The 24815-nt window shown below is 46.0% G+C and overlaps 1 long non-coding RNA gene across 1 annotated transcript in view; it reads left to right on the top strand.

Annotated features, from left to right (window-relative positions):
* The window catches only part of LOC129385895 (uncharacterized), a 49032-nt gene extending 25609 nt beyond the window's left edge, over positions 1-23423 (top strand). The window contains exons 3-4 of the long non-coding RNA XR_008613380.1: positions 8442-8549; positions 23235-23423. This is a non-coding gene — a long non-coding RNA (uncharacterized lncRNA). The remainder of the gene's footprint in view (positions 1-8441; positions 8550-23234) is intronic.
* The last annotated feature ends 1392 nt before the right edge of the window (positions 23424-24815 follow it).

The following is a 24815-nucleotide window of genomic DNA, read 5'->3' as shown; positions in this document are numbered from 1 at the left end:
ACAGAATCTATGTCTAAAGATAGTGCTGCTTAAGTAACTAAATTCTTCGTAGAGAACGTGCTGCTGTAACATAGTGCCCAGAAGTCCTCCACACTGACAGAAGAAAGGCCCTCACTGCAGAGCTCCTCCAAAGCATTTTGCAATGCAGCCACGCAAGCCACAGGAGGACAACTGTCTACCACGCGCAGACAAATGGTCTTATGGGGCGGACGAACAAGACGCTTGCCGACATGCTTGTAATGTACGCAGACGTCGAACACAAGACGCGGGATGCCGTCCTATCTTAGGTAACCTTCGCTTACACCACCGCAGTGCAAGAAACAACGCCGATCACGGCATTCCAGCTCGTTTACGTCAGGAACCTGATGACCACTCTCGACGCCATGCTTCTCCACGTCACGGATGAAGAGGATCTCGATGTTACCGCCTTTCTCCAGCGTGCCGAAAAAGGCGGAGAGCTCGCCCGCCTGTGCATCAAGAACCTGCAGAGAACTGACAGTCGACAATACTATTTTCGATGACCCGACGTCATGTACCACCACGGCGACCGTGTTTTGGTCTGCACTCCCATACGCCGGCGACCGCTTAGCGAGCAACTCTTACCTCGCTATTTCGGACCCTACAATATATCCCGACGCATTGGCGCACTCGACTATAATGTTCCCTTAAATGGTCAATCAGGCGAAAATTCTACATTGCACGAATGACTGTTGAAGGCGACATGCACAAAAACTAAAGAAAAAATTAGGATAAGGGCGTACAATTGCTGGCTCATGCTACCGCGTGTGTATGTGATGCGCGATTTTTTGAGACTACTATTCTTGGCAGGAGCAGCAACGTCTCTTTTTGGCTTGCACTTGAGGCCTTCTTTATGAAGAATAGATATAGGTGTATAAGTGAGCCTTCTATCTCATTACTAAGTGCCTAATTTGACTTCTTACGCAACCGCCTTTGATGTGCATGTACCTGTTCTCTTTTGCTTGGCATGCGCATGCGTGACCAGTGGATATATTGTTACAAGCGTGAAAGGATTGCATTATCTGGTTATATGCCGCCAGTAGTAGTAGGAAGTGGGTTAAGAGACGGGAAAAGATGTTCGCCTAGCGATAACGGAACCTCGCTCGCACTCAGGGCCGACGGTTGCGTCCCAATAAACCCTCTATGAAATTTGCACACATTGCCGACACCAACACCTATTGTATCCACCTCTCTCTGTGCCGAGAACGCGCCAGAGAGAAATACGGTGTCGCCAGCTTCAAACTCACACTTTTTTACCCCGCGCACTTTGCAATTATTCTTTCCCGCCACATACCCGACACCCAAGTGTTGCATTTGCCCTGTCCCTATAGCAGACCCCTGCCATATCATGTGGCAGTGCCCCATAACCCTCCCCCCCTGCACGCTCAAACCCTTAATTAGTAGGGGGAGCTGCGGGAGACTGCCCTGCGCAGCTCCAATCCCACCCTACAGGACCGTGTCCTGAGGTGGGCTGAGGAAATAGCGGAGGCCTACCAGACTGGTAGACGAACGTCTAGATACATAATGTGGTGACGCACGCCTGCTGGGACTGGAGCACTTAGACCTCTCCCTCTTCCTCCGGCCCTTCCCCTCTCTTAAAGGGGAATAAAGTTCATTCCTTCATCCAATCCTCTATACACCGACAGTAGCCCTAACAGAGTGGTGGAGGTGCAGGGTACATGACGTCGCCGCAATACGCAGTCGCAACCAATTGAACTTCGCCTGAGCCGCCGTCTAGCCAGTCTCTCGCCGACAACTGTCACCATGCCACAGAACCGTGGACCAGACCCCGCGCCAGTTGAACATATGCAAAGCTCAACGCCAGGATCTGCCGCACACCATGCTCGATCGCGGGAAGAGCGGGAGAAGACGTGGGCGAGTGGCTTACCTACTATAATACGGTTAGCCGATATAACTACTGGAACTCGGTCACGAAGCTTGATAACGTCGTCGTATTTTTGAGAGAAACCGCACTGATGTGGTTGGCAACTGTGATGCCAAAAAGGAAACGTGTGGAGAGAATACTTCCCCAAACAGCTCAAACTCCGACAGGGACATGTACTACCTATAATGAAGAAATACTCAAGCTGTGCAAGATCATAAACCCGCGGATGTCTGAGGATGACCGAGTTGGACATCGTCGGAAAGGCATCGCAGAAGAAGTCTAATTTTCTTATAGGTAGAGAAGACCTCACTTCTGTCTCAGATGGCTTGCGTCACTGCGCTGCATTTGAGACTGTAAATACACGTCGTATTGCGCCCGAATTTGGGCGACTGGCAAACGTTACAACTGTCGCCAGAGTGGACACGAGCCCGTCCACTGACCTTGCCTCTACTATTTGGGAAAAAGTACGCGAAGCACTGCAGCGACACAAGGAACTAGTGTGCCTTACAGTTCAACCGCCGGCTACGTAGCCAGTATATCACTCAGTGCCCACAGTACCATGCGCTATTCTGCCACCGTCTCTGTTTGGCACGGACGTCGATGGGGCTGGAAGGACGTGGCCACGTCCGGAGGCATATCCGTCAGAATAGCGATATGGGCAATGCTTTCACCCTAGCCGGGAAGCACAGAGGCGGACGGCTCCTGTTGAGTATACTGAGGTGCCGTGTCCGGTTCGACGACCTCTACCAGCTGAGCGCTTTGAGCGGCATTTAGTCTAGCATCCTCTGCTCTTATGCTACAACTGTTGTATCGAGGGCTACATCGCCAGGTACTACAACGTGGCCCCACAACGCCACCAGCCGCCGAGGTACGACAGATCAACAATATCTGGCCAGCAACGCGTTGACCATGCGTACACATATCCACGAGGTATGTCCAATGAGACCCTGGGAATGCTGGAAAACCGTTCACCGGCGTCAGATCGGAGCTTGACACCACCGCCCGCCAATTGCGTAAGCCGGTGACCCTTTCCCCGACACCGCTAGCCGTCGTCCTTGACGGAAAACTAGTCAGCGCGGCCTTAGGAGGTGAGGCCGTTGGACAGTCTTTGATTATGACAGAAATGCCTTTGCAAGATTGCATGTTTAAAAATAAGGTTTGTGTACGTGTAGACGACATCTCAACAATGGCCTTAGTGGACACTGGAGCGACCCTTTCCGTAATGAGTTACGCATTCAAAAGTCTGCTAGGGCGAAAAGTGCTGCTTTCATATAACCGTGCCGAAGTGTTTCGTGGAGTCAGTGGAGAACTATTCTACCCTGTAGGTGTGTGCAGTGCAGCAATTAGCTTGGGTTTGAAACGTTTAGCGTGGAGTTCATAGTTTTACCTCATGCTACGCATGATGTAATTCTGGGCCTCGATTTTTTGAAGCTGTGCGGTGCCAATGTCGATTTCCGAACGGGAGAAATTACTTTAGATTCCAGCCTTCCGGTCGTATTTGTGGAACACCAGCCGTGTTAGGAAACTGCCCTTTGTGTGTCCCTAGTGACCGTCGTACCGCCGTTGTGTGCCAAATGTCTCCCAGTCGCCTGCTCTTCTGCACCCGACAGAACATTTGGCGCTACTGTAGAGCCCGTTCACCTTAGTTGCATTAAGAAGAATGTTCTGGTGTCCTATTGTACGCTGTCGGTGATCGACGGGAGTACTGTCGTACGGACGATAAATTGCTCCAATGAGCCCACAATATTGCCGGATGGTCTTAAACTTGCGGCTATTCGTGAACATTAAGTACTGGCGTTCACCATCCTTTCAGAACAAACTTGCGGCTATTCGTGAACATCAAGTATTGGCGCTCGCCATCCTTGCAGAAGCCCCCGAGGCCAAGGATGAGTCCCATTCGGATGCATGTACCACGGACACTTCCATGATGGCTTTGATAAACAAATGGATCAGTACTAATTAACGGCAAATATTCTACAAAACACTTCGCAGACTTCGACATTTCCCAGCAAGAGGCTCCGCCATCATTTCTCCCTCCTCGTGTACAGCATGGCATAGACACGGCATCTCACCAGCTCCTGCGACAAAAGCGATACCGGGTGTCATCTTCGGAGTGCAAGGTGATCAATGACCAAGTCCACGACATGCTAAAGAAAAATTTTATCGAAGAGTCAAGTAGTCCGTGGGCCGCCCCAGTAATTCCAGTCAAAAAATAAGGTGGCACATTGATATTTTGCGTCGATTACCACCGGCTCAACTCCGTTACCAAGAAAGACATATGCCCTTTACACACGGATTCATGATGCTCTAGTATGAGGCCTTTTTGGGCCTCTTACTTTTCGAGTGCAGACTAGGGGTCCGGATATTGGCAGATGCAGATGCACAAGGCATACAAGGCAAAAATGGCATTTGTTACACCAGACGGACTTTTCAAATTTAATGTGTTGCCATTAGGGCGGTGTAACGCGCCTGCAACTTTTGAGCGCTTCATGGTCACCATTCAGTTTGGTTCGAAGTGGGAAGTCTCCATGTATTACCTGGACGATGTCACGATTTTCGGACGCACGTTTAGTGAACACAGAGGTCGCCTCAGCTTTGTACTAGAGTGTCTAGGCAAAGCACGCTTGGTATTAAACTCCAAGAAATATCGCTTTAGAGAACGCCAAACAGAGTTCTAGGCCACTTAGTGGACAAAGAGGGCATAAGACCTGATCCAACGAAAACCGCTGCGGTCGAAGCCATTAAGCAACCACGCTCAGTAAAAGAGCTATGAAGCTTCTTGGCCTTTGCTCATACTTCCGTCGGTTTATTCCTGGATTTGGTCACATCGCGCATCCGCTGACGTGTCTGCTTCAGAAAGGCGTTCACTTTGACTGGACTGCAGAATTCACGTATGCTTTTCGGGAAATGAAGTTCCGTTTGACGTCCCATCCAGTTCTCTAACATTTCGACTCTTTGGCTCCCACAGAACTGCCTACGGATGCTAGCGCTATTTGTGTCGGCGCTGTTATTCAATGCTTCGACACCAAAGAACACGTCGTAGCGTATGCGAGTGGCTGTCTAAGCAAATCCGAGCGCCATTCTACCGTCACAGAACAGAAACGTCTCACGGTGATTTTCGCAGTAGAGCGCTTTCAATCATACTTCTATGGACGCCCTTTCACCATCATCACAGACCATCACTCCTTGCGCGGCCTCGTCAAGCTTCGTCATCCACCTGGTAGGCCTGCGCGCTAAACACACCGTCTACAAGAGTGCGACTTCACCGTTTCCTATACAAGGGGTCGACAGCACGCTGATGCAGACTGCCTGTCGCGGCTATCGCTTCCCACGATGGACTGTGATGCAGACAACTTTGACCATTACGTCGTATCCTTGGAGCCCACATTTTCTAACCTGAATACCTTTTGGACTGATCAGCAAAACGACGACACTTTAAAACAACGGCATACTGCCAAAGAGAAATCAACAGCCAGTCGTTTTTGTACACGTAATCGGCTTCTATACAAAAACTATTTTACCAGAGGCTCACGATATCTCCTGGTGGACTCGGAAAGTCTGCGCACTCCCATCTTGCGGGCTATGCATGAGGAACCCACCTCCGGTCATTTGGGAGCAGCTAGAATACTTTGCCGTTTTCAATAAATCTTTTACTGTGCCAATATGCGTCAGACGACGCGGCACTACGCGTCTAGCTGCAACAAATGTCAACGTCACAAATGTCAACTTCTTAAATGTCCCACAAGTACTCCTCCTAGTAGACTACACACTCTGCCACCCAAAAGGACTCCATTCGAGCAAATCGGCATCGAGCTTCTCGGCCCGTTTCCACAGTCCTCTAACGGAAATCGTTAGATCGCAGTGCGCACTGTCCAGCTGGCACGCTACTGTGAGACGGCTGCAATGCCGCCGGCCACTGCAGCCGACCTGCGCCTTTTCTTGCTACGTTTTATCATTCTACGACACGGCGCTCCTAAAGTCGTTATTAGCGATCGTGGGTGACTATTTACTGGAGATGTGGTTGAAGAGATGCTTCGTCTGTGTTGTTCAAGTTTTCGACGCTCTTCGCCGTAACATCCACGAACGGCCTTACGGAACGTACCAGCAGAACTCTCACGAACATGTGGTCCATGTTTCTCTCGACGGATCAGAAGAACTGGGACAGCGTTGTACCTTTCGTTACTTATGCATTTAACACCACCGAGCACGAAACTATCGGCTACAGCCCCTTCTTTCTCCTTTACGCTCGGTCGCCACGTTATACCCTTGATACGATCTTCCCATTTATGAAGCGCCATGATACCTGCATATCCGAGACCATCTGTTGTGCAGACATCCGCCGCCTTGCTTATTTGTGCACTCTAACTTCACAAGATAGCTCGATGGCACGTTACGACCACCGACACAGACGCGTCACACATGATCCAGCTGACTTAGTGTGGCTGCGGCTGCTCACCAGAAAACGTGGGTTGTGCGAAAAGACACTGGCGCACTATGTTGGACCTTACGTTGTGTTAGACCGTATGAGCGAATTGAAGTACCACAGAGCGCGTCTCCTTTCAAATGGTCGACCCTCTTCGAAGAGTGAACGACTCATGTCGCCCGCTTAAAGACCTGCACCGCTCGAGATGCTGTTTGACTTGCCCGGTGGGCTTCGTCTGCGCGTGGGGATGCGTTACAAGCGTGAAAGGCTTGTATGATTTGGGTATGTGCCGCCAGCAGTAGTGGGACACGGGGTCAGAGAGGGAAGAAGACGTTCACTTAGCGATAACGGAACCTTGGCTGGTGCTCAAGACCGTCCGTTGCGTCCCAATAAACCCTCTCTACGCAAAGAGTAGCCTGTAACAATATGTTCCATTGTATCGTTCCATTAAACATTTGTGAATAGCGCTTGTCTTTGTCCACCTTTCTTGTCTCTGGGGTTTTTATCGCACTAAGTTTATACTCGAATTCAAAATAGTTGAGTAAGAACTATCTTCAGTATTAAGAGGTTCAGTTTAGAGGTGTTTGCTTGCTTGCTATCTCATGAGGTACTTTGAGAGCGCTTCTTTCCACTACTTCCATATTAAGCATATTCTTGCACCCGTCAGGGACATATCAAGATAGAGTAATGGTCGAATAATCGGAGAGTGTTTCTGTTGAAATAATTGAAACTCTAATTCGAAGTAAGTAACATGAGCCTTTGAATCATATCAAGAAATGGTCAAATTATGAAACGTTCTCTTGCACACCAAAAGTTGCATACCGGCGCAAAAGAAACAATAAAGACAGCTTAAAATGCAAGAGTAAACCCTCAGTCCATCAATAAAGCAGCCTGTGTTCGCCCGAGATGTAAGGCTACCAAACACCTGAAATAGGCATAAACATTAAAACATTGCAGGCAATTATTCGCACAAAATTATATCTAGGTTTTCCTGCACAGTTTCAAACATTATCTACCCGCTCGAATATTCACTCTCCCACAAACATTACTTCAGCGACACAGGGCCGCCGATCTGTCGTTAGAGTAAATTATCACCACGCGGACATGGCAAACAAACTTACTAAAGAGTGGCACAGGATTTCCACCTGTGAGGATATAACTTCGATGAATAAAATTTTTAACCTACATCAAACTAACGCTCTTCCAGCGATAGTAAGTATGGGTTGTCTGATCTCCTTTCACAAGTTTATTATACTCCAACCATAAATATAAATGTTTGAAAGAGAGAACATGAATTCATTGTTCGTAATAATCACACGAATATGCCCTAAAGCCCCTAATTATCAATTTTTAGACATATATACATCTATGCTCACTCACTTTTCTTTTTCTCCTCTCGACCGAGCCAGTGTTACCTAATACACTTCCTAATAAAGCGATTGAAGGACCCTGAACCTAATACCTCTGCCTACCTAGTATTTATCTTCCTTCCCACCCTTTTCGAATACAAGATACATTAGTTAAATTTCCTGCTTGGGATAGGCCACACTTCCTCGCGTCCTCATGTGGTTTTCCGGTTCGGGCTGTTATTTTTTCTTTTCAACCGAACTCGAAACCAGCGCCTGCGTTGGTCGCCTTTAATCTCACAACTTCGAACTACCCTTTCTTCATCTCCGAGTCACCGATCCCTGTACTACATTTTGTAACGTTAGCTACGTAGCACCATGCTCCACATTATTGTATTACTGCTTCCCATTGAGGATAGGAAACAGTGAGTTACGCGTAAATAAAAACGTTGCTAAGGAAAGCAGTTAGTGTCTTGACGAAGACTTGCCGAAACGTTGGCCTAAAGGGACATTCATTGTTCGTCTACGCCTCATTTAAGTTTCCATCTTCATGTGCATTCTAGCTTGTTTCCATAGCTATATGAATTGGGGTGTAGACCGTAACAATAGAACCCATCCAATGAGATGACCTGCAGCCTGTTTTCTTATTGTTCTACTGCCTTCTCGAGAAGCTGCAACGCTTACAAAAAGAAAACTAGATCTGTACTTAAGAAATGGTATTCGCCATATAACCAAAACTACGCTAACACTCTATTTGATTTAATTTCAGAGACTTGAAAACAATGTGAAGTACAAAATAACATTCTTGTTTCAACGCACCAATTGCACAATTGACGAAGACTTTGCCCGGGAGAAATGCAGTCTTGCTGGCCTGAAGGTAAATATTATCATTAAGTGGTAATATTAAGTCATTAATATTATTAAGTGGTAAGGATCTCAATCTTGTAGAGAAGTCAGTCCGATGTGTTCGCAATATAGTTTTAATTTTATTTCACCGACATTCAGGCTTATAAAATTCGGCTGAGCATCATTAACATGAACTCAAACCTACGAGGTATGAAACCCCGCCAAAGGTCGCCAAACCAAGCTTCATTTTCAAACAGCAGGTGTTTGATGCTGGCTGGGTGTTGTAACATACTTAAAAAAAACAACGCTGAAGAGATGAGGACGAACAGATCAACATGTACGACGAACAGGCGCCAAACATCCAACTAAATTTTATTTGAAGAAACAGTGTTTGTGCACATAGAACACGAATACTACCACCGTATCCTCAAGAACTCCCTATCGCCTCATAAATGCACTCTTTTTGTCGGCAAGTGCCACTGACGGACAGCTTATGCACGTGCCCTCGGTCCTAGCAATGTAAAACGCCTCTAATATCTTACTATTTAGTTCATCTCCGTAACGTCAGAGAAACTTCGTGTCATGTAGGTACGGACGGCATTTCTTACGTTTTCAATGTTATGCCAGATGACCCCCCCCCCCCCCTCCCGCATTGTTATTTACGGTCGAATTGTGCTCTCGAGCCCTTCCATTGTAACACCGCCCCGCTTGCGTATTATTTAGCTGGTTGCAAGCTGGGGTATCTCATACATGGCATTTCTTGTGCATTGCATATACTGCGCTGCATAATTCATAGAGTTTGGTCCTGGTTTGCTTTCTTTAGCGTAGGACATATTTTGGACAATTTGCATATTTTGCTAAAGGCAAGATTAACCCTTTGTTGCATGGTGTCCACTGTAGTGGACAAATTTCTGCGATTTTTAGAGCACGTTCAGTGTACGCCCGGTGCTCCTGTGCATGCTGGTCACTACAGTGGACAAAAAAGGTGCGTTTTCGATGCGCTAGATGGCGCCACCATACTGCGGCTGCCTCGACATTTTGCTACGAAGATGGCTGCCCCCTGCTCGAGCGGGTAAGTGACGTTTGTCTTCACTTTTTGGCTTACCATTCGCACATTTCCCTAATTTGCGATGTATAATTATGCGGAAACAAGAAAAGAGATACTGTTAGGTACGCGCCATTGATATTACGACTGAGTAAAACATAGGTCAGTTTTCCGAACAACTTCTTTCAAATGTCCACTGTGGTGGACACCATGCATGGCGGGAAAACGACATGCCCATGTGAGCCTTTTCGTAAGGGTTTACTGCTGCTGCTCAGATTTGAGTGCATTATTTATTATGTTCTATATAGGTTTTAACGCAGCTTTACTTTGTTCTCATTAGGAGGATTCCGGCTTCAAAGAAGAAATTAACCGATGCGGAAATCGATAAACTATTGGATGTCCCGTTGCCACGGGACCAGGTGAATGCGCTACTTGGAGAAGACTTGCCATCTGGTAGTGACGATGATCGCCTTGACAGTGAAGATGATAGCCAGAACGAAGTAGAAGTGGACAGATGGAGTGATATAACCGATAGCAGTGCGAGTGAGGAGGAAGACGTTGACAGCGATGCTGAAGGCGAGGGCGCACCAAAACAGCGTCGCATTCAGAAGGAAAAGCCGAAGGTATGGCGTTGGGATAAGAAAGATATTCCTCATTGCACCAAAGTGCACAACGAGCTGAAGCCTAAGGCTGCAGCTGCTGAAGGCAAAACTGCACTGAAAATGTTCAAGCTCATGTATGGTGAGGATCTCATTGAGCTGCTAACATTTGAATCTAACAGGCACAGAATATCTAATCGTCCAAAAATGAAGGTGATAACAAAGAATGAAATGGAGGTTTTTTTGGGCATATGCATGTACATGTCAATAGTCGACATCTCCTTTAGGCGTTCGTACTGGTCCTCAAACACTAGGCAGGACATGGTTGCTGACGCAATAACGGTGAACAGATGGGAGGAAATATTATCAGTTCTTCACCTCAACGATGCTGCTTTAGAAAAGAAGAGTTCTGAGGAAGGCTTCGATCGCCTCCAGAAAGTTGGTCCAATGATCGACCAACTGAATGCTTCATTCAAGAATTTGGCTGAACCAGAGTCTTGCCAGGCAATAGATGAGCAGATCATCCCCTTCAAAGGAAGGCACTCGCTAAAGGTGTACATGGCAAACAAGCCAAAAAAATGGGGATACAAAGTCTGGGTAAGGGCCGGTCAGTCCGGGTATGTTCACGAAATAGAGTTTCACGGAGACAACCTGAAGTCCGACCCGCCTGACGCACCCCAGACTATTGGCCCGTCAGGACGCGTAGTGCTGCGCCTTGCCAGAGCTGTACCTCCAAGTACGTTCCTTTTTTTTGACAATTTCTTTGCGTCCCCAGAGCTCCTGGCACACCTAAAGGATAAGGGACTGCATGCGACATGCACCCTGCGCAGAAACAGGGCAGCTAAATGCCCGTTGATGCCTGAAAAAGAGCTGAGAAAACAAGGCAGGGGCTCGTTCGACTACAAAGTCGATAGAGAGCATGGCATCATTGTTTGTGAGTGGTACGATAACAGGCTTGTAATGGTGGCCTCAAATGTGCATGGTGTCAACCCACTTGTAAAAGTGAGGCGGTTTGACCGAAAACAAAAAAAAATACGTTGAGGTCGAAAGCCCTGCACTAATCGCAAGGTACAATGAAAATATGGGCGGCGTCGACAAGTGTGACATGCTGCTTTCTATGTACCGGACCCACCTCAAGACAAAAAAATGGTACAAAAGAGTAATTTTTCACCTGACCGATTTGGCTGTCGTAAACGCATGGCTGCTATACCGCTGTGTTGCAGCAGAGTGTAAGATGCAGCTAAGCCACTTCAAGTTATCGGTGGCGATAGCACTGATCAAGGCAGAGTCAAGGACCACTGTTGACGAAACTGATTTTTCTAATGCACTAGCATGCTCAGCCGCAGCGAAACGAAGGCCGCCTGCGAAAGCAAGCTCGGTGTCCGCAGACGTGCGGTACGACAGCGTAAGCCACTTCCCCCGCCAGCAAACGTGTGCAGCACAAAGGTGCAAAATGAATGGCTGCAAGCGGAAGACAACATACCTCTGCGGGAAGTGCAAAGTGTTCTTGTGCATTGACGGCAAAAGTGACAGTTTTTTTTTATTTCATAATGAAGGGTAAAGTGCCCTTTTGTTATTGGAAGAACTTTGCCTGGTGGAAAAGGCAAACATAAACATTTCTACTTTCCCCTACCGGAGCTGGTATTCATGTTGTCCACTGTAGTGGACATTCTGTATCTTCCAAAATAAACATTTGAAAGAGATGAAAAAATTTTTCCCGTTTTTCCTGATGCAGAAAGACACGAAACAAGAAAAAATCACAGTTCGTGCACGTAATTATTCCGCATGCAACAAAGGGTTAACATTGTGCATCCGCGCAACCAACTTGCAGTTGCGAGACGCTTTGTGCCAATATGCAATCACTTGTACTCTCCTCCTATCAACTGGCTTTTATTAATTCCAACCTTCAGATGTTTGATCGTTTGAAGAAGCTTATCGCCGACGCTAGAAACTAAATAGGACGAGAAACCAGCTAGGCGCCGCCTTGTAACGTGGTTGTTAAAGCTGCTTTATGCGAGATTTATTTAAATCCACCTTCAGAAAAGTAACTGCAACTCCTAGTATCACCGCTCGCGTCATGGTTGAGCACGTGTATTTTCTGTACCTATGCATTATATGCTTCATGAAGTAAAATTAGTTGCAAGTCTGGCGCTTTTTCTACCTCCTGCTATTTCTTCGAATACTTTAAACTTGCGCCGCACCCCTCGGAAGTTATGTACCACCCACTTACTTCTAAGACGGCCGCATATTGAGGGCACACGCAAAGTACGTGTGCTATTGTCTCGGGAGTGTGACAGGCCATGCAGTCAGGGTCCCTTTCTTGCATGATAATTCATCCTCCTCCTCCTCCTCCTCCTCCTCCTCATCATCTTTATCATCATCATCATCATCATCATCATTAGCAGCAGCAGCAACAGCAGCAGCAGCCTGGTTATGCCAAGTGCAGGGAAAGGTTTCAATAGGTGAAGCGCCAATAGTGACGGCACACAAGAAGGAATACAGAGAGGACAGGCTATTGGCGCTTCACCTATTGAAAGCTATGCACCAACTAGCCCCACAACGTGTTTTACTGCAGGGAAAGGCCTCTCCCATACTTCTCCAGCTACCCCGGTTATGCACTAATTGTGGCCATGTCGTCCCTGCAAACTTCTTAATCTCATCCGCCCACTTAACTTTCTGCCGACCCTTCTACACTTCCCCTCCCTTGGAATCCAGTCCGTAACCCTTAATAACCATCGGTTATTTTCCCTCCTCATTACATGTCCTGCCAATGCCCATTTCTTTTTCGTGATTTCAACTAAGATGTCATTAACTCGCGTTTGTTCCCTCACCCAATCTGCTCTTTTCTTCCTTAATGTCACAGCTATCCTTCTTTCCATAGCTCGTTGCGTCGTCCTCAATTTAAGTAGAACCCTTTTCGTAAGCCTCCGGGTTTCTGCCCCGTCGGTGAGTATGGTAAGACACAGCTGTTATACACTTTTCCCTTGAGGGATAATGGCAACCTGCTATTCATGATCTGAGAATGGCTGCCAAACGGACCCCAGCCCATTCTTATTCTTCTGATTATTTCAGTCTCATGATCCGGATCCGCGGTCACTACCTGCCCTAAGTAGATGTATTCCCTTACCACTTACACTGCCTCGCTACCTATCGTAAACTGCTGTTCTCTCCCGAGACTGTTAAACATTACTTTAGTTTTCTGCAGATTAATTTTTATACCCACTCTTCTGCTTTGCCTCTCCAGGTCAGTCAGCATGCATTGCAATTGGTCCCCTGAGTTACTAATCACGGCAATATCATCAGCGAATCCCAAGTTACTAAGGTATTCTGCATTAAATCTTATCCCCAATTCCTCCCAATCCAAGCCTCTGAATAGCCCCCGTAAACACGCTAATAGATATATTTCAGAATTTTACATATGGCTCGTCTACACCCTGATTCTCTAATGCCTCTATGACTGCTGAGGTTCTGACTGAATGAAACGCTTTCGCGTAATCAATGAAAGCTATATATAAGGGTTCGTTATTTTCCGCACATTTCTCTATAACCTGATTGATAGGGTGAATATGGTATATTGTTTAGTAGCCTTTACGGAATTCTGCCTGGTCCTTTGGTTGACAGAAGTCTAAGGTGTCCAGAAGTCTAAGGTGTCCTTGATTCTATTTGCGATTGCCTTAGTAAATACTTTGTAGGCAATGGACAGTAAGCTGATCGGTCTATAATTTTTCAAGTCTTTGGTGTCTCCTTTCTTATGGATTGGGATTATGTTAGCGTTCTTGCAAGATTTGGGTACGCTCGAGGTCATGACGCATTGCGTATACAGGGTGGCCAGCTTTTTAGAACAATCTGCCCACCATCCTTCAACAAATCTGCTGTTACCTGATCCTCCCCAACTGCCTTCCCCTTTTGCACAGCTCCCAAGGCTTTCTTTACTTCTTCCGGCCTTACTTGTGGGGAATTCAAATTCCTGTAGACTATTCCCTCTTCCATTATCGTCGTGGGTGCCAATGGTACTGTATAAATATCTGTAGAACTCCTCAGCCACTTCAACTATCTCATCCATATTAATAATGATATTGCCGGCTTTGTCTCTTAACGCATACATCTGATTCTTGGCAATTCCTAGTTTCTTCTTCACGGCATTTAGGCTTCCTCCGTTCCTGACAGCGCGTTCAACCATTACTATTGCCAAACTTTTTCGGGCTGCGACCACCTTGCTTGTCTGTCACGCTACGTCACCAAACGAGAAAACCTCACCACGTCAATGTAACGTGTATGCGCTGGGGAGGCAATATTATGCCGAATAAAACTGAACATTCTTTTGAATACGCGGAAACGGCCCATTCTGAAAAAAAATAGAAGATCCTTGGACGCCGATCACTGTAGCACTGGTTGCAAGTAATTGCCAGGGGCATGAATTTATTTGAGCCTAATGAAAGCTTTTGTGTGGTGGTACAACGCTATCCAGAGCTTTCAACATTTATACAACCTTTCTCTGGAAACCTTACTTTGATCAGGGTCCATTTCAGCGGGATTTTTAGACTTCCGATGCACACTGCAGTGTTTTTTGTAAAGCCCCTGCAAGCTAAGTGCGGGGAAGCGGATCAATCGCAGACACCGGAACCACCCTCCTCATGCGGTTATCTAATTTCACTGTGCTTAATGGCCTCATCAAACTCCCTCCCCTTGGGCGTGGTGCTCGCCTCTTCTCAGCGAACTAGATAAAAAATGAAATGAATCACGGTGTGAGACCGGGCTAGTTGGTATTCCATGATGAAGTGACTGGTGCAAGAGTGGACAGGCCAGTCGACCCGTGATGGTGCTACAGTGAAACAAATTGATGGCATGCAGTCATGACAATATAGGCGATCATTCAAAAAAAGAAAACGGCAAGAAATGTTGAACAAGGTATGTGTGAGTGTCTGAAAGATGATGTAAGGGTTATTTAAGGTAATTCATTTGAAACAAATCTGTAGCCTCGGTTCACTGAAATAACACGCATATAAATCTTCTGTTACAGAATTTTGGCTACACTAAGCTAAGGCAAAGCTTAGCCAGCTTAGTAGTCATAGCCGCAGAGTTGGTCATAGCCGATAAATTGAACACACACAGTATGACCGACAAGGCATCGCTGAACGACGACGCTCAGTTGCAGCAGGCGAAGCGCTTAGTAGCCGCGTACCTCGCTCTGTACGTGAACACAGGTGCCAGTATAGCAGACTAGTCAAGCGATGGCGGCCAGATGACACTAGGTGGACCGTAAAAACATTGTGTCACAGCCTGCCGCATAGCCCTTCCCTCATCAAAATGACAGATGCCGTAAAACACGAAAAATAATAACCTGTTTGCATGAGTGGTTCCTAAAGTACGAACGCTCCATGTCACATTTTGCCTTCCATCGGGGTTAGCGAGCGTACAGTCGCTCGGAGTGTGAAGCATGATGAGTTTCTCGAAGTCATCCGACTGTGGAAGGCATTCGATTCTAGTGGCATTAAATATCGCTATGTAATAGCAGAATAATGTCACTCTAGGCCCATGCCATTCAATTCGAATGAAAATAAAACGTCCGGCGTGACAGTGTTACAACGCTTCATTCACACAGCCGTCAAACCTTCCGTAGCATTACGGTCCCTTAAAAATATAGCGTACAGCAGGCGCGTCGCAGCAATGTATGAATAGGCGACGACGGCGGTTACGGAGACGGTAGCACGGTTCTGCATTGTTCTGACTGACCTGTCCCCTGTTCGTCTAAACCTAGAGAAATATAACATACATTATGATTTATCGGGTAACTAATTGTTAAGTAGTGTTAAACCTGTTGAATGAACCAGCGAAACGCGCGGCTCACTATTCGGTATGGCACACGTGGAACGCAGACGTAAAGAAAGCAGCAGCTGCTGCTTTTGCCATATTCAGCTTTCTAACATGGCTGTATTTAGCGGCGGCTTCCTCATTTCTGATTGGTCCATTTTGTAGGTACAAGATTCCGGTACCGCGGTGCTGACGGGCGCGTACAGCGTACAGTGTAAAGAGACCCAATATTGAGGAGAAAACGACTCGGAAACCCTGTACCCTTACGAAAAGCGCTGAGCTGGTGGTGATCCTTTAGGTTCGCCACTCAGCGCAATGCGCAGTAGTCATTTACGAATTTGAAGGGTAATGCGCCATACAGGCATGGGTGAAATCTTGCCGTAGTCCGAAGAATCGCAAGGCGCTGTGATGATGCACCAACTGGTCCAGCGGTCTACGCTGCTTGCACTTTTTTGGCTTCAGAGTGCGTCCGGATCGCTGGAGTCCCTCTGCTACTCTCTCAAGCCGAATAAGGCGATTGTTGGAGTTATCGGCCAAAATTATGACGTCATCAAGGTGAACAGACAGGTATGCGCCTTCAAGACAGCCAGCACTACGTCCATCAGGCGCTAAAACATCGCAAATTTCGAGTACAACTTGAATGACGTCATGTTCAGCTTGCAGTCGTGTTGCCTTCTCGTGATCCCTCTCGCAGACTTCTATTTGCACGTTGCTACTCATGAGGTCGCAGATAATATGCGGATAATGAATACCTTCTTCCGCAAGCGGGATGGCCGAAAGTGGACGTGGAGGAGCCCGAATGGCGATACTAGAAATGAAATAGACTTTATACTCTGCGCTAACCCTGGCACCATACAAAATGAGGACGTGCTCGGCAAGGTGCGCTGCAGTGACCATAGGGTGGTAAGGACAAGAAGTAACCTAGACTTGAGGAGGGAACGGAAGAAACTGGTACATAAGAAGCCGATCAATGAGTTAGCGGTAAGAGGGAAAGTAGAGGAATTCCGGATCAAGCTACAGAACAGGTATTCTGCTTTAACTGAAAAAGAGAACCTTAGTGTTGAAGATATGAACGACAATCTTATGGGCATCATTAAGGAGTGTGCATTAGAAGTCGGTGGTAGCTCGGTTAGACAGGATGCCAGTAAGCTATCGCAGGAGACGAAAGGCCATTAAATGAAAGCCTCTAACCCTACAGCTAGAATAGAACTGACAGAACTTTCCAAGTTAATCAATAGGCCTAAGACAGCTGACATAAGGAAGCATAATAAGGATAGAATTGAACATGGTCTTAGGAACGGAGGAAGCGTAAAAGCAGTGAAGAAAAAACTAGGAATAGGTAAGAATCAGATGTCTGCATTAAGAAACAAAGCCGGCAATATCATTACTAATATGAATGAGATAGATACAGTACCAGTGGCACCCATGACGATAATGGAATAGAGAACAGTCTAGAGGAATTTGAAATTCCACAAGTAAGGCCAGAAGAAGTAAAGAAAGCCTTGGAAGCTATGCAAAGGGGGGAAGGCAGCTGAGGAGGATCACGTAACAGAACATTTGTTGAAAGATGGTGGGAAGATTGTTCTAGAAAAACAAGCCACCCTGTATACGCAATGCCTCATGACCTCGAGCGTACCCAAATCTTGGAAGAATGCTAGCATAATCGCAATCCATAAGGAAGGAGACGCCAAAGACTTGAAAAATTATACACCGATCACCTTACTGACCGTGGCCTACAAAGTACATACTAAGGTAATCGTAAATAGAATCAGGGACACCTTAGACTTCTGTTAACCAAAGGACCAGGCCGAATTCGGTAAAGGCTACTCAAGAATAGACCTTATTCACACCATCAATCAGGCGACGGAGAAATGTGCGGAAAATAACGAACGCTTATATATAGCTTTCATTGATTATGATAAAGCGTTTCATTCAGTCTAAACCTCAGCAGTCATGGAGGCAAAACGAAATCAGGGTGTAGACGAGCCGTATGTAAAAATACCGAAAGATGTCTATAGCGGCTCCACAGCCACCGTAGTCCTTCAGAATGAAAGCCACAAAATCCAAATAAAGAAAGGCAGTGACATACGATATCTCCAATGCTATTTACAGCGTGTTTAAGGAAGGTATTCAGAGACCCGAATTGGGAAGAATTGGGGATAAGAGTTAATGGAGAATACCTTAGTAACTTGTGATTCGCTGATGATATTGCCTTGCTTAGTAACTCAGGGGCCCAATTGCAATGCATGCTCAGTGACCTGGAGAGGCAACGCAGAAGGGTGGGTCTAAAAATTAATCTGCAGAAAAATAAAGTAATGTTTAAGAGTCTTGGAAGGGAACAGCAGTTTACGATAGGTAGCGGGGCACTGGAAGTGGTAAGGGAATACGTATACTTAGGGCAGGTAGTGACCGCGGATCCGGATCTTGAGACTGAAATATTCAGAAGAATAAGAATGGGCTTGGGTGCGTTTGGCAGGCATTCTCAGATCATGAACAGTGGGCTGCCATTATCCCTCGAGAGAACAGTGTATAACAGCTGTGTCTTACCAGTACTCAACTACGGGGTAGAAACCTGGAGGCTTACGAAAAGGGTTCTACATAAATTGAGGACGACGCAACGAGCTATGAAAAGAATGATGGGTGTAACGCTTAGGGATAAGAAAAGAGCAGATAGGGCGAGGGAACAAACGTGAGTCAATGACATCTTAGTTGAAATCAAGAAAAAGAAATGGGCACGGGCAGGACATGTAATGAGGAGGGAAGGTAACCGATGCTCATTAAGGGTTACGGACTAGATTTCAAGGGAAGGGAAGCGTAGCAGGGGGCGGCAGATAGGTGGGCGGATGAGATTAAGAACTTTGCAGGGACAACATGGCCGCAATTAGTACATGACCAGGGTAGTTCGAGAAGTATGGCAGAGACCTTTGCCCTGCAGTGGGCGTGTCCAAGCTGCTACTGATAATGATGACTGATGAGGTCCATCGATAGGAGGTATATTGCTCTCTTTGCGATCTTGTTGAAGAGACGATAACGAACTGAAAAATCAGAGTTCCATCCTTCTTCACTAAAGCTAGATACATCCACAGACACTTGGGAGACTTGATTTCGTCGTGCACCATTTCGTCAACTTGCTTATTGATAACCTGCAGTTGTGTTCAAAGTCGGTACTGGCTTTGGCGGCGTCGCAAATCATTTTATTTGATCGGTATGTGCTGTTTCGCAGTCCCTGTTTGATGAATCATCGATGACGTATAATAGAAGACTTTATCGCTGTAGACTACATTTAAGCTGTTGCCGCCTGCTGATGTGGGGACTTCAATTGATGCTGAAGGCTGTTGCCGTAACTATGGCTGGTGAGATTGATGAGAAAAAATCCGAGAGGACTAACACATTCCTGGTTTCCATATCATTTTCCTTGTTCGTACTGTTGCTGAAGTTTGTCAGCAGCACTTTCGCTTTATCTCTGTGCAGCCTAACGATTACTCCTACGACGCAAATTTAACGGTCGAGCAGCTGATGTTGATCGGCCTCGACGACGCCTTTTACGTTTATGAATTTCTCGATGCGGACCAAAATGATAGTAAAGCGAGGTGCTGACGACGACTCTTGCAGACTGTATTTTATGTGGAAAGGCTCCTGTTGTAAATCGTGTGATAAACATATGAACTGAATATTTCCCGATAATGTCAAAAGCATATATAACGTGCTAATCATAGACTTAACAACTCAATAGGCTTATTATTTAGTTCGATAAAATGTGAAGCATTCGGTGGCTATATTGCATTGTGCGCATTTCCAGGCTCTTCTGAATGGCTCTCATTTCGGCCGTAAATGCCACGATTGATTTGGGTGGGCTGCGGATTAATCCCGCGAAAACCTCTTGTTTGATGCCCTGGTACAGGAATCGGAGTTTCTTTTCGTCGGAGATGTCGAAATCGGGATGTCTCAAGAGGCGAGTCGCTTCTGAGATGATCGCAATCTTCTGACTTGGGCGCTGCGCACTGTATTTGAGTATCACTTCAGCCCTCTGTTTCCTCACGGCGTTTGTAAAGGTCTTGAAGAAGCAGTAAACGAAGACGTTTCACGTTGTCAGGGTTGACTCACAGTTCCCGAACAACATCCCGGCTGCGTCATCCAAGGAGAAATACACATGGCACATCTTGTCGTCGGAGTTACGATTGTTGACTTTAGCGGTCTTTCATGTGTTAATGGACAGCTTTCCCTGTTTCGAAACTACGATTCGCGGAAGGCCTGTTGGTCTGTGGGATCTTGCAGTACGATGGCAGACGTTAAGGCTGCCAATGTAGTTGTTTACTTGAATTTTATTTCTCTAGTTTTCTCGGGAAGAGGTCCACAATTTGGTCGCGATTTTTGCAGCCTGTCGTAAGCTCACTTGTCTGCATCGCAGTTGAAGTTGTCATCACGACTTGCGTTTGCAGGGAGTGTCCGGTAGAGAACGAATAACCACTTCCAGCAGATGTCACGCTGTAAATCCGGCAAAGAACGGCGCAGCGTTAAAACTGGGTGTTAAGAAATTGCACTGGTTATTTGACAAACTTGCTGGACAAGGAAAACAAGTAGAGCTGAACCACAACGACATCGGTCAGGAAAGTGGGTGAACGTCGAGGACCCCATATCAGGGCCAAGCGCGTCGGCTTCTTAAACGTGACTCGTCGAAAATGCCAAAGCAATCGCTCGTTCTCGGCTGCCTCCCACAATACACAACATTGTTCGCCTCACCCATTCAACTTGGTGGCACAGGATTGGGAAAAAACGCTGGCAATAAATTGAACCCGCGGTAACATTCAAGACTTTTGTAATACCAGTAGGTGCGTCTTGCCCGGAGCAATAATGTTCAGCATTTCTAAGGCGGTGAAGTGCGGTCAAGAGATAAAGAAAAAGAAATACGTGCGACAATAATAGTCTAATTGATCGCACTGCGGTGGCGCTTGTACTACAAGGGCTGAGAAAAAAGCGACAAAACACTCCCTGACACTTTAGCTATTTGTATAGAAAAAGGTTTTATCATAAATACAAATAAAATAGACGAGTGAAAATACAAAATAATCATGATTATGATACCAAAACCAACGTAATGGTTAAAATTATCCTACTTGACAAGTGCTAGCAAGATATAAAAAATGTGGCTTCATGGAAATCGGTATAACACGAAAGTGAAACGGGCCTTAAAAACACCGTTGCATGTTTATTCTACGTGATAAGACAAGTACCAAGCAGTCATGAGTGGTACCCTACCACTACAGAGGGATCCTCGACAATTGCCCCACAAAAGAAAGTTGCCCGACGACTCGCGAGCAGGAAACCTCCCCTGGAAACACTGCATTGCACGCGCCAGAGTACTCCTCAAATCCACCATAAACCACACGTGTCCGCAAACCGTACAAGCGAGACTGAATGAGCTGTGAGTAAATTGCTTCGTTAACTTGTGGTCCACTGCAGCGAAATGCTCACGATTTGCGAGTCGACGGCCGTGTTGCGCGCTTGCTTACAGCGTGGGGTCTTGTTAGCGAGCAGTGCCCTGCTGCCGAGTCACTTAGGCGAAGATACGAGCAATTCGGTGCGTCATCGTAGTGTCTCGGGCAGCCAGTCGAGTTGCGATGCGGTCGGCTTCAGGAATGCTAGTGGGGAATTGGCAGCGCGTGCCACGAAGGCGCAAAGGCGTTCTGCTTCACGCTGCCCTGTCTCACTCCGGACCAAAGCGAGATTCGCCCGTCGACGTCCTTCCATTCCTGCGCCGCTTAGCGCAGCCGTTTTCCTGGTTGATGCCATCACAAACGAATCAGTAGGCCGCGTGTAAGCTCTACTGATACACGTTGAAGCTGCACTGCGTGCGCAACCCAACGTCATAGGATAACTGGATGCAAACGACAAATCATATTATGGAAACTGTCGTGATCTCAGGAGAAGGCTAACACCACCTGCACCAGGCTATAGCACGTTGGAGCTTCGGGTGCGCACAGCATACCGAAGCGCTCACTGTCAGCGCTTGTTATTGTAACGATGCAGTACGTCGCTTCACACCTCCTAGATAGCGGCGCCATTCCTGTCAAGGGAGCACATTTAACGTGTTCGCGCTGGCGTTACATCAGCTGTAGTAATTTGATAATGAACCCCGGTATAAGACACTCCTACCACTGAGAGTGATAACCGCTTGACAAACACACCACGTATATCTTCCTCTTTATATAGAAATCTTGAATGTCATTACCAGCTAGATGCTGCCCTAGGCGAGGTAAAATGGCGTGTCACAAAAAGCTTGGGTGTGCCCATACATTCGGCTGTTTGCAGACAGACGTGAAGGATTTGAGGCAGCCAGTGAACTCCTGTTCGTTGCTAGTTCCGAGGACGCTATTCACCATTGACTGCGGTCGCATAAATTAGGGCTTTACAGCATTCCCCAAGTGAGTTCATTTTTAATAGACGAAGCTCGTTTGTTACGAAAGCAGTCACGAGGTAACACCGATGACACAATCTATACCCAAAGAGCACTTGTCGCATTGCAGCGAACGAGGGATGACTACAACATCACGAATCACATGTACTACGCAGTGCAGATTGTTGGCAATCCATTAGAGGTGTGGGACGGTTGCACAGGGAAGGTGAGCGCAGCCGAGGAAAACAGGTGGTCGGATGCAAATAGGCAGTTTTGCACACCTGCGATAAGTCAGCTGCCGCATGACATACGTAATGGGAGATCACTGGTAGAGGCATTCATGCAGCACTGAACATGCACAGGCTGATAATATTAATAATGATGATGTCAATAATAAGCAAGTGATCGATATGATTTATGTACTTCCCTAGAGTCCTTAAATATTTATTTTGGCACTAGGAGTCATCTGTGTACGTGCGTGTCTACAAATTGAAGCGGCCAAGCTAAACTATATTTATAGATTTCCATTGGTGCAGCATGATAACGACTTATTTCTTTGCACCCTATAGTGACCAGTTATCAGAGTAATAACTAATAGTATCGACAGCACAACAACTATTTTTAAAAACGCATTAGTTTAGGATAAATGTAGTGCAAAGTGCTTGCCTTCTAATGAGATCTGTATGTGCAAGCTTATACCTTTGCCACACCACTTGCACTTTTCTATAGGGGGAATTCCACCCCGTCAATCTCTGGCGGTTCTTACAATTGTAAGCTTCACCAGGTGTTGTCATTACCAGTGTATTCGCATTTCATCTGCGGTATTAGAGGAGAATAACCATCGCCTTTCGTATGTCTGATTCCCAGCCCACTGGTCAATGCACGGCGGCAGTGCGGCAACACCGATACTCGGCGGAGCAAACAGTCGACTGGATTCAGTGCATCGACTTCTTTTATTAGGCAATATGTTATAAGACATACAAGTACACAGAACAAATATTTCTTGTGTGTGATAAGCTGTGTTGGAAGCCGCAATAAATGCTCTTGTCTTGCCTATTTGGTGCGTATATACACAATGACTGTTATGGGCGAAAAGCCAACGTCTATTTTGTCACCTGGTGAATTACTATTTCTCTCTCCACAAATATACATCGTATATAGCTGTGCCAGTCGGTACGGATGCATTTTGTATCAATCAATCACAGATCGCACTCGGCCTCGCGACGCAAACAACTAACTACGGGTGAGGATATTTCTTTTAATCCTAATGATTTATTACACCCTTAAAGACCGCTTGAGGAGTTGAAAACAAAAGAAATCATGATCAGCTTTTACCTAACTAACTCAATCTTTCCACCAGTTACCTTGTTACATTGTGATTGATATGCGTGTTTGCTTTTTATTTTTCGAGTTGCTGAGACTGCATCACAACAAAAGCTCACAATTTCAAAAGTCTAGTAAAAAACAAAAAACACTAGCGATGTCTCAATTTGTATGAACCTTACGCGTGTTTGTTTGCCTTCATAACGAATGAAATTATGTTGTCCACAATTATGCTAGGAGCGATGCCTTCATAACGAATGAAATTATGTTGTCCACAATTATGCTAGGAGCGAAGCCCAATAGTTGCAATTGAATTTTATTATTTGGCCAAAAATGTGGTCGTTCACATGGCTGAATATCGGGGTAAGTTCATCAAATTTATTCAATTAAACTTGGGTTTCAAAAAGTTGAACCAATAGAAATTATACCTCAAAACCGAAAAAAAGATCCTTCTACAGTTGCTGTCAGATCATCACCTAATGTGCCCACCATTGTAATTATAGCTGTGTGAAAGAATAAAGGTAACATAAAAAAACAGCCTGCTATGACAGATACGCGTAATTAAACGCTAAGCTACAGAACTTTTTTACTGTTGATTGCTGCATAATTTACTGTAAATCCATGTAGCAGAGGTACAGGTAGATACCAGATTTTAACGGCGATGTTATTAGTAGTTGTGATGCTAGCTGTTCCGTAAAAGTATTAGCATATGTTGGTGGAAAAAATTTTCACTTGCTGGTGAGTAAGATCTCTAAGTAGTAAGCTGAGTAAAATTTAAGAACTTTCAGTAAGCACTAGCTTCTGTAACAAGAGCTATACTTCAGAGGGGTGTGCTTGCCTGCTACCTTTGAGTGGTTTCGGGACCGCTTCCATTGCATTGTTTATAGGTGTAATTTCCAGGGTAGATACATACAAAGTTACAATAATGGCTTCATTAAAGTGTTTTTTGCTGAAATAATAAAATCAGTGATTTGAATGAAGCAATGAGCGTCTTATAATCATAGCAAGTAGGAAGTGCGTTAGACAGTGTACAAAGAGTCGCCTATTGGCGCAATTTCATCACATGGTAGGAGAAACGAAAGTGAATCCTCAGCCAACCGCCCACATAGCAGCCTGCGCTCGCCA

This window comes from Dermacentor andersoni, chromosome 7 (assembly GCF_023375885.2).
Source record: "Dermacentor andersoni chromosome 7, qqDerAnde1_hic_scaffold, whole genome shotgun sequence".
Taxonomy (NCBI): Eukaryota; Metazoa; Arthropoda; class Arachnida; order Ixodida; family Ixodidae; genus Dermacentor; species Dermacentor andersoni.
Note: the sequence above shows the minus strand (reverse complement) of the source record. Positions and strands in the feature narration are given on the sequence as shown.